The 10,868-nt window shown below is 40.2% G+C and overlaps 1 pseudogene; it reads left to right on the top strand.

Annotated features, from left to right (window-relative positions):
* The first annotated feature begins 2,733 nt into the window (after positions 1-2,733).
* Positions 2,734-3,311, top strand: LOC102729959 (large ribosomal subunit protein uL22 pseudogene; annotated as a pseudogene).
* The last annotated feature ends 7,557 nt before the right edge of the window (positions 3,312-10,868 follow it).

Here is a 10,868-nt window from a genome sequence, read left to right as displayed (position 1 = left end):
CCTACATGGGGGAGTATAGAGCCTCAAAGGAGGGGAACTAGACCAGGGTATTGAAAGAGGACACTGAAGAGAGAGATATTGAAAGAGACAGACATACATAGACACCTGAGATACTCTCCCACTGGGCTCCACCTGATTATATTAGATAAAGGCATAGCTTCTAACCTTTCAGCATTGTAAGAGCTACCTGATGAAAAAGAATTACTTGTGCCATGAGCTTTAATTATAAAATTTTGAAGTAGTATGATATGAAAATATTATTAATAATATTAATAAAGTTTTACTTTATGTATGTGATAATGTAAAATATTGAGAATCCCCAAATTTTAAAAAATACAATCAAGAATTGTATATTTTCAAAGCTGGCAAGCTGAGGAATTATGAATTTTTATTATTGCCATGGGGTGGTGTCAGTTTATTTAGTAAACAGAAATATCTGCAGGCTTTGTCAGTTCTATGGTGTGGAAGGTAGTTTTATGTGTCATCTTGGCTTGGCTATACTGCCCAGTGATTCAAAAACTTACTTACCTAGGTATTGCTGTGAAGGTATTTGTAGATGTAATTAACATATGCAATCAGTTGAATTTAAGTAAAAGATATTATCCTATATAATCTGAACAGACCTTAGCCAATCAGTTGAAAGGCCTTAGAGGTAAAACTGAAATTCCCCTGGAAGAGAAATTCTTCCTGAGGACTGCAGCATTAATCCTTCCCAGGAGTTTCCAGCATGTTGGCCTGCCCTACAGGTTTCAGACCTGCCTAGCAAGCCCCCAAAATTGTGTAAAGCAATTCCTTGTAATAAATCTCTTAATAAATATATATGTCCTACTGGTTATGTTTCTAGGTAGACCAACTAATCTATATGGTAAATGGCTTAATCATGTGATATTTACAATATGCGAGGACTTCCAGAATGTATCTATTTCATAAAATGAGAATTTCTTATATCTCCATTGTGATCCAAGTGTGTTTCCACATTAAAGTTATATTTTGGCACTTATCAGGGACCTTTACATTTTGACAAAGCATCAGAATTGAATCATGTTCTAGATTGACCTAGAACTTCACTCTTACCCTGGATGCTAACTTGTTAAAATGGTATAAATGTAAAACAGCAAAAGTGGACCTAACACAAACAGTAATTGTATTCCTTGTATGATCATTAGACCAAGAGAGATGCTATGGAGTTGGGTTTTTTGGGGAGGTGGTACTTTGCCATTTCAAACAGAAAATCATATCTAGGGGTGTCTGGCTAGTTCAACTGGTGGAGCATGTGACTCTTGTTCTTGGAGTTATGAATTTGAGCCCCACATTTGGTATGGAGCCTACTTAGAAAAAAAAGAAAAAAAGAAAATCATATCTAAAAACTGTTATGAAAGTTTCACACATTAATTCACTAGGAGATGGCAGAGGTTGGTTGATTGTGAAGGATAGTGAGTCTCTAGGTATGAAATTTTTTTTGAAGATTTTATTTATTTATTTGACAAAGACACAGAGAGAGAGGGAACACAAGCAGGGGGAGTGCGAAAGGGAGAAGCAGGCTTCCCGCAGAGCAGGGAGCCCGATGTGGGGCTCGATCCCAGGACCCTGGGATCAAGACCCGAGCCGAAGGCAGACGCTTAACGACTGAGCCACCCAGGCACCCCTGGGTATGAAATTTTTAAAGCAGATCTATGATCATTATTGTGGGACTGGTTGGGGAATCAAGAAATCCATAAATGTTCCTTGGGATTTGGAGTGATTTCCTGGTAGTCTTTGTTTGTAAGGAAATAATTCACCAAAGACTTTAATTTTTAAAAGCAGATTAAAAATCGAAGGGCTGAGGCACCTGTCTGGCTCAGTCAGAAGAGCATGTGACTCTTGATCTCAGGGTTGTGAGTTTGAACCCCATGTTGGGTGAAAAGATTACTTAAATAAAAAAAAAGTAAACAACAACAACAAAACCAAAAAAGGACTTTATGGTATCAATATTCATTTCAAAAAGTATTATTAAAAGTTTCAAATCATCAAATGCCTATGTTATATAAATAATTACTGATACAATTCTGACCTAAAATACAGACTCCAATCAAGGTCAGGACTTGAATTGAAGATATTATTTACACCTATTTCTTGTGTTGATTTGCTACCATGAGGGTTCCTGAAACTCAAAGCTTTGTTTTGATTTCAAGGATCACATGGCTAATGATCTAAAATTCTGTACTGCTGCTCAAGTCCTACAAATCATGTGTTCTGATGTTATACAACAAATTGTATTTGTGAAAGAAAATCAAACTTTAGATTCCTCTGAAACAAGTCAGACTCCAAAGGTTTTAAGCATCATGGTACCTTTCCCAAATTAAAGTGTTTTCCCAAATACCCCATTCCAAAACAGCCTTCTTAGAATTCCATTATAGAGGTTCGTAAGAACAATACTAAATCTGATTAAAGGCAATGGATGAATAAACTCATTTTTTTGTTGTTGCTACAAAAAATTGACCAATGATAGCCAAAACCATCTTGAAAGAGAAGAATGAAGTTGGAGGACACACACATCCCAATTTTGGAACTTACTACAAAGCTACAGTAATCAAAACCCTGTGGTACTAGCATAATGATAGACATACAGATCAAACAGAATAGAATTGAGAGTGCAGAAATAAACCCTCATATTTGTAGTCAATTGGTTTTTCACAAAGTTCCCAGAACATCTAAAGGGGCAAGAATTTCAACAAATGGCTCTTCCCCTAAGTGGCCTGAGGTGACCTCTGAAAATGGTTCACTATTTGCTTGACCCAGAAAACCCTACGAAATCATGTAAATCAAGAGGTTCAAACCTTCGTGTTCACTTTAAGAGCACACGTGAAACTGCCCAGGCCATCAAGGGTATGCATATCCGAAAAGCCACCAAGTATCTGAAAGGCGTCACTTTACAGAAGCAGTGTGTGCCATTCCGTCGCTACAATGGTGGAGTTGGTAGGTGTGCCCAGGCCAAACAGTGGGGCTGGACACAGGGTCGGTGGCCCAAGAAGACTTTTACTGCACATGCTTAAAAATGCAGGGAGTAATGCAGAACTTAGGGTTTAGATGTTGATTCTCTGGTCATTGAGCACATCCAGGTGAACAAAGCCCCCAAGATGTGGCGGAGAATGTACAGGGCTCATGGTCGGATTAACCCATACATGAGCTCTCCCTGCCACACTGAGATGATCCTTACTGAAAAAGAGCAGATTGTTCCTGAACCAGAAGAGGAGGTTGCACAGAAGAAAAAGATATCCCAGAAGAAACTGAAGAAACAAAAACATGGCCCGGGAGTATACCCTGCAGAATAAATGCAAATAAAAAAAATAAATTAAAAAAAAAAAAGAATTTCAACAAATGGTGCTGGGATAGCTGGATATCCACATGCAGAAGAATGAAGTTGGACCTCTACCTCTTACCATCTACAAAAATTAGCTTAAATGGATCACAGACTTAAATGTAATAGCTGAAAAAAAGCGAGAGTACATTAGCAAACATGAAAATAGAACATTATGGTTATGAAAAATGATTGCATTGTTTTTTCTTTTCAAAAATTATGTTCAAAGACTTGGAAGTTAAAAAAAGAGGTCATAAAAGTTCTATAATAGGAATAATTCCTGAATAATAATAATAAGCCTTCATGTAAAACGACACTGGACCCAAGAAAGAGACTACATAAGATAAAGCACAGTTTTTCTGATATGCTTTCATGAATCCCCAGATACATGTCTGGTGCCCATCATCATCATGTGCAAGGAATGTTAGATAGCCCTTTCCTGTCCTTAAAAAATAAAAAAAAGAGGCACCTGGGTGGCTCAGTTGTTGAGCGTCTACCTTCGGCTCAGGTCATGATCCCAGGGTCCTGGGTTCGAGCCCCACTTCTGGCTTCCTGCTTGGCAGGAGGTCTGCTTCTCTCTCTCCCACTGCCTGCTTGTATTCCCTCTCTTGCTGTGTCTCTGTCAAATAAATAAATAAAATCTTTAAAAAAAATTAGATGGGGCGCCTGGGTGGCTCAGTCGTTAAACGTCTGCCTTCAGCTCGGCTCATGGTCCCAGGGTTCTGGGATCGAGCCCCGCATCAGGCTCCCTGCTCAGTGGGAAGCCTGCTTCTCCCTCTCCCGCTCCCCCTGCTGGTGTTCCCTCTCTCGCTTTCTCTGTCAAATAAATAAATAAAATCTTAAAAAAAAAATTAGAGTTTTTGTATGTGTGCTAATGAAATGTCTCCATTGATAGTTCTGAGACCCAAATTATTTTCTTTTAAGATTTTATTTATTCATTTGAGACAGAGAGATAGAGAGAGAGAGCGCATAAATGGGGAGAGGCAGAGGGAGAGGGAGAAGCGGGCTCCCCGCCGAGCAGGGAGCCCCATGTGGAGCTCGATCCCAGGACCCAGAGGTCATGAACCAAGATGAGCCACCCAGGAGCCCCGAAATATTTTTTTTTAAGAGGGAGTTGGGGAGGGGCAGAGGGAAGAGAAAGAATCTTAAGCGGGCTCCACAGGGCTTGATCTCATGACCTTGAGATCATGACCTGAGCCAAAATCAAGAGTCGTATGCTTTACTGACTTGAGCCACCCAGGCACTCTGAAATCTTTTAAAATATATTATAAAGCAAAATTTTGTCACTTGGGGTGGGGGTATGGATATATTGATAGGCCGTAAGTGTTGGTTTAGCTTAATTCAGACAAGATATTCTGCACAATGAGGCAACCCATATCTTCTTGGTTGAGACTACTATCAGGAGTGCCCACAGAGTTAAGAAATGGAACCAGCCAGTGGCAAACCACTGGAAGACATTGAAACAGAGCAACAATCTCCCTAAGATCAGTTTGGGTCCACAGATGTAGAGAACCGTTTAGCCAACAGTTGAAAAATGAATACTTTTGCATATCCTGTATAAGTCATTCAAGCAACAATTTCTCAGGTCTGAGAGTTTGCTGTTTTTGTTTCATAATTCCCCTGTGAGAAATATGATGCTGTTCCACTGGAAATACTGGAATTCTGAGGCAAATCCTCTACTAGGTGGGAGTCAGAAAAGGCCAAAGCCATGTCTGAAAGGAGGCTATGAGCTTTTCAAGTCAAGTCCTACAAATGTCAAGGTGGCAGAAGGGCTTGCAATTTGGAGTATAGTATAGTATATAGTCATGTCCTACTGGATATTCATACAGGAGGGGATAAAGCATCAGCCAACCACACACCCCAAGAAGCACAAGCCCCCACAGGAGAGATGGGTCAGGAATCCAGTGTTGTAAAAATGGATCATACTCATCTTGTTCCATGAAGAAGAGCATATTTGGACAGGGAGAGAGGGGCAGGGCAGAGAAGAGAAAGAGAGAGAGCGAGGTAAGTACCCAGTCTGCAACTATCACTGGGCATAGGCACCTGCTGAGTATCATGAACAAGAAGATGCATGTTCATAAGTCAAGGCCTGACCCAGACACAAGAGCTGGAGGAGTGGGGAAATAAATACTCATAAAATAAAAATGTGACAGTCATTTAAATTCCCTCAAAATGGGTGAGATTACCCCTTCTCTTCATTAGGAGGGGCTCATTTGGCCTGATGGAAGACCAGTGGCTGCCTGATGTCTGCGGCCTGTTCCACAAGTCACACCATGTCTTATTACACTTAATAGACCAAACAACACAGTCTATTATAACTACAGATTATTGAAAATTTAGAGGATTTACTAGAGGAGGCAGCAATAGCACCTGGAAAAAAGTTGACTCTCTGGAGAAAAGAGGAAACCAAATAGTGGATCTGAGAGCACTAAACAGGAAACCAATAGCCTAGAACAGAGATCGGCAAATTTTTTTTCCTGGAAAGTTCCATGTAGTAAATATGTTTGGCTTCATGGGCCATTTAGCCTCTGTTGCAGCCACTCAACTCTGCTGCTATTGCACAGAAACAGCCACAGATAATATATAGACAAATAACTCTGACTTTGTGCCAATAAAACTTTATTTATAAAGAAAGGCAGCAGGCCAAGTTTGGCCCACTAACTCTAGTTTGTTGACCCCAGCTGCAGATCAACTACTATCCAAGCATTAGAGGTGAACTACCACACCAGTCGGTCATCAAACCTGTGGAGAGAGAAGGTGTAATGGGAATTAACTGTAAGAAGATGGAGGTGGAGGGGAAAAGCTGCCTTAGGCCAAGTGTGCAGCAGATGAATGGGAGTTGAGGTTGGAGAGATAGGCTTCAGGTTAGGCAGGAGATTTGAACCAAGGGGAAGAATTTACATATTATGATAACTGAGGTGGGAAGGCACTGAGGGGTTATAGGCCATGTAAAATTTTAAAGATTTTATTTTTAAAATTTTTTAATGTAATCTTCACCACCGATGTGGGACTTGAACTCAGGACCCTACGTTCAAGTGTTGCATGTTCTACAGACTGAGCCAGCCAGGCACCCCAGGTATGTAAAATTTTAAATAAATTTCTATTTCAAAAGGTCACTGTGGCTACTAGGTGAAAAAATGTGATGTGGTAGGTTGAAAAAGGCCCCCCCACCAAAGGATATCCACATCAAAACTGCATTCTGTGAATGCTCTTATTTAGAAAAAGGACCTTTGCAGATGCAACTAAAATAAGGATCTTTTTTTAGTTAATTAATTAATTAATTTGAGAGAGAGTGAGAGAGAGAGAGAGAGCACGAGCCAGGGGAGGGACAGAGAAGCAGACTCCCCACGGAGCAGGGAGCCCGACGTGGAACTTGATCCAAGGATTCTGGGATCATGACCTGAGCCAAAGGCAGATGCTTAACCGACTGAACCATCCAGGCACCCTTAAAATAAGGATCTTGAGATAAGGAGAGAATCCTGAATTACTGAGGTGGGCCCTAAATCCAAGGACAAGTGTTCTCATAAGAAAAAGGCAGAGGGTAGGGCGCCTGGCTAGTGCAGTTAGTTAAATGTCTGACTCTTGGTTTTATCTCAGGTCATGATCTCAGGATCTTGGGATTGAGCTCCGTGTCAGACTCTGCACTCAGTGTGGAGTCTGCTTGAGATTTTCTCTTCCTTTCCTTCTGCCCCTCCTGCTCATGCTGTCTCTCCTTCTTTCTAAAATAAATAAAATCTTAAAAAAAAAATATATATATATATATAAAAGAAAAAGACACAGACACACAAAGAAGGTGGTGTGAAGATAGAGGGTGGATTGGTGTGGTCACAAGCCAAGGCACACCAAAGAATGCCAGCAACCACCAGAAGGTAGAAGATGCAAGGATCGCATTCACCCCCTAGAGCCTTGAGAGGGAACACTGCCCTTCTGACAACTTGATTTCAGATTTCTGGCTTCTAGAACTGTAAGAGAATACATTTCTGTTGTTTAAAGCCACCAATTTTGTGATAATTTGTTATAGCAGCTTCAGGAAACGAGTACATGGGATAAGAAAAGAAGTAAGGAGACCCTTTAGGAGCCTAAATAATCCAGATGACTGATGCTCATAGTTTGGTCTAGGATGATGGCAGTGAAGAGGGAGACAGGTTGTCAGAATAGAGGGCTGTGTCAAACTAGGACTTGGAACAGACTGAATATGAGCTAATGAGGCCTTGGTTTCTGGCTTAAGAAACGAGGATGATGGCATTGCTAATTACTGAGACAGGGAAGGAACCAGTGTGGAGTTCATTTTGGATGTATTGTGTTTAAGATGCTGGAGAATCATCAAGAGGAAATGTAGAGGGGTGCCTGGGTGGCTCAGTCAGTTGAGCATCTGACTCTTGAGTTTGGCTCAGGTCATGATCTCAGGGTCTTGGGATGGAGCCCCGTATCAGGCTCCACTCTCAGCATGGGATCTGCTTGAGATTCTCTCTCTCCCTCTTCCCTTCCCTCCCCCTGTGCGCCCTCTCTCAAATAAATAAATAAATTCTTAAAAAAAAAAAGCCTGGTATCACACTGCCATATTCTATAGTGGACATCCTTGCATATACACACCAGATGATTATTTCCATAATTCTAGCAGTGGAATTGGTGGGTCAGAAGGTATAAACGTTTACATTTTGGTCACACTTGTGGTTATTATTTTATTTTAAGCCATGGTAAACAATGAAACATAAGGATGCTATGAAAATAGGCCCTCTTATTGCTGGTGACAGTTTAATTAGTACAACTTTAAACAAAGCAACTTATTAACATATATCAAGAGATCGAAAAATGTTTATACCTTTTACCTTTTGGCAATCCTACTCTGGGAGTCTCTACCTAAGGAAATAAATAAATGAAAAAGTAGTATTTAGCATTGTTTATGGTATGATTGGGGCATAACTTAAATATTCTTCATTAAATAAGTCATGAAAAAAATTATGAGTCTCCGTTAAAATACTATACAGTCATTAAAACGATGGTTATGAAGACTGTAATAACATGATAGAAATATATATCTATATATATAATTACAATTGTATAAAAAGAAACACAATGATATCCATGTTATGTTAGAGTATTGGGCTTAATGTGGCTTTTCTTTGTCATCCTTTCTGTAATGTGGATGACTTTTGTAGATAAAATGATACTTGTTAAAGGTTGGGATACAGACATTATCAAAGGAAGAAAAGTTGGGTAGAAACAAGCTTTCATGGAGATAGACATGTTGATGCTAAACTTCATATGGAAAAATAAACATGCAGGAATAGTCAGGAAAAGACTAGAAAAGCTACAAGGATGGACAAGCTCTACAATATCAAGCACAATATAAACCCTTTTTAATGAAAACATTGCATTACTAACTACTACATGAATAAATAAACCTGAAATAGAATAGAAAATCCGGAAATAGAGGCAAGTCCATATAGAACCTCAGTATATGATAAAAGTGGCATCTCAAATCACTGGGGTGAAGTGAGACTTTTTCATGAAGGTATTTAGGAAAATTGGTTAGTCATTTTATGAGGAAAGAGTTAAAATAGGTCTGGTTGCTTATTCTCTCCTGTCTTCATGGGAACCTAGAACCATGATTGACCCTTGGTCAACCTCTGGGAATATGGTTGTGTATGAATATTTTTGTGTATGTGTGTGTCAGTGATTGATGATTTTGCTGTGTACACCTGAAGCAATGGACCGTGCTGTCCCAGCTTGTCAGATTACTTTACACAAACATTAAGACTGATGATTTGCATGCATTTGATTTCACTGTTGGGGTCCTGAATGTGGGTTGCCAGGGCTGGTTGTGTAGCAGGATAGGCCTCTCATATGACTAGCCTTCCCACAAATGCCTTAGATCCCAAAACTCAAACAAGATTCCTTGGGCAGAAGCATATCACATTTGTCTCTGTAATTTGACAGCAGAAAAAGCATGTCTATGTGGGCTTGGATGGGAAAGATGCAAAAGCCTGTGTTTGGCCTCTCTGGACTCTGCCAATGTATATCTTCCTGCTTCTTTGCTCTGCATCCTTTGCTGTAATCAACTCTAGCCTTGAGTATAGACTGCAATTGAGTCTTATGAATGCTTTTAGCGAATTGCCAAACTTGAGAAGGTTGTGGGATTTTTGTTTAAAGATTTTATTTTTAAGTAATCTCTACACCCCCCAACATGGGGCTCGAACTCACAACCCTGAGATCAAGAGTCACATGCTTAACAACTGAGGCAGCCAGGCACTCCAGTTGTGGGATTTTCCTTCCTTCCTTCCTTCTTTCCTTCCTTCCTTCCTTCCTTCCTTCCTTCCTTCCTTTCCTTCCTTCCCCTTCCTTCTTTCCTTCTTTCCTTCCTTCCTTCCGTCTGTCCTTTTTTTTTTTTTAATATTTATTTGTCAGAGAGAGAGCACAAGCAGGAGGGAGGGGCAGAGGGAGAGGGAGAAGCAGGCTCCCCACTGAGCAAGGAGCCCAACGTGGGGCTCGGATCCCAGGACCCTGGGATCATGACCTGAGCCAAAGGCAGATGCTCAACTGACTGAGCCACCCAGGCATCCCTTTTTTTTTTCCCTTAAAGATTTTATTTATTCAGTTGTGGGATTTCTGAAACACTTTTGAAAAAAAATAGATTCATACCTTACCTCATATACAAGATTCAGTCCCAAACCAATTAGAGAGCTCATTGGAAACTATACAAGCTCCAGAGGAAAACATGGGTGAATTCCTTTTTAGGTGAAAGGAAGATCTTTCTATGGTTCCAAATCCAGATGCAATAAAATAGAAGTTGGTAACTTTGACTTCATAAAAAACACTTCTGGCGGCACCTGGGTGGCACAGTTGGTTAAGTGTCCTACTCTTGTTTCAGCTCAGGTCGTGATCTCAGGGTCATGAGATGGAGACCCACATCAGGCTCTGTGCTGAGCACGGAGTCGGCTTCAGATTCTCTCTTCCTCTCCTTCTGCCCCTCCTGCTCATGCTCTTTCTCTCTCACTCAAATATATGAATAAGTCTTAAAAAAAAAAAAGAACTTCTGCAGGCCCCCAAAATATAAACACTATGAAAAGACAATGGCCAAACCAGGAGAAAGTATTTGCAACACATATCTCAGATAAAGAACTAATATGCTAGACAGATAAAAAACTCAAAAAAATTAGAGGAAAAAGATAAAACTTAATCCCCCACAGTAATATAAAAACAGCTCCAAAATATGAAAAGATGTTCAAACTCTCTAATGATAAGACAAAATATAAACTAAAATATGTATCGACTAAGGTGGTTGAGACTACTGGGTCTGGTCAAGATAATTAGTGCTTCATTCTGTATTTCCCACTCAATACAGGTAAAAACTCTGGACAAAATACATGGAACAGCTATCTACAGACTCTAGAATGCAAATGGCAAGAGGCAGGTTGAGGAAGGCAACCAGAACTCAAACTACAACTGACCCATCACAGCATTTCCCATTTTGTTTTCCCTCTGGTATCTCCTGGCCCGGACTCAAACATAAGCTGAAACACAGAGCTGT

The sequence above is a fragment of the Leptonychotes weddellii genome, chromosome 6 (assembly GCF_054177405.1).
Source record: "Leptonychotes weddellii isolate Sample4059 chromosome 6, ASM5417740v2, whole genome shotgun sequence".
NCBI classification, from domain to species: Eukaryota; Metazoa; Chordata; class Mammalia; order Carnivora; family Phocidae; genus Leptonychotes; species Leptonychotes weddellii.
The sequence above is the reverse complement of the archived record's forward strand: the minus strand, read 5'-3'. Positions and strand labels throughout refer to the sequence as shown.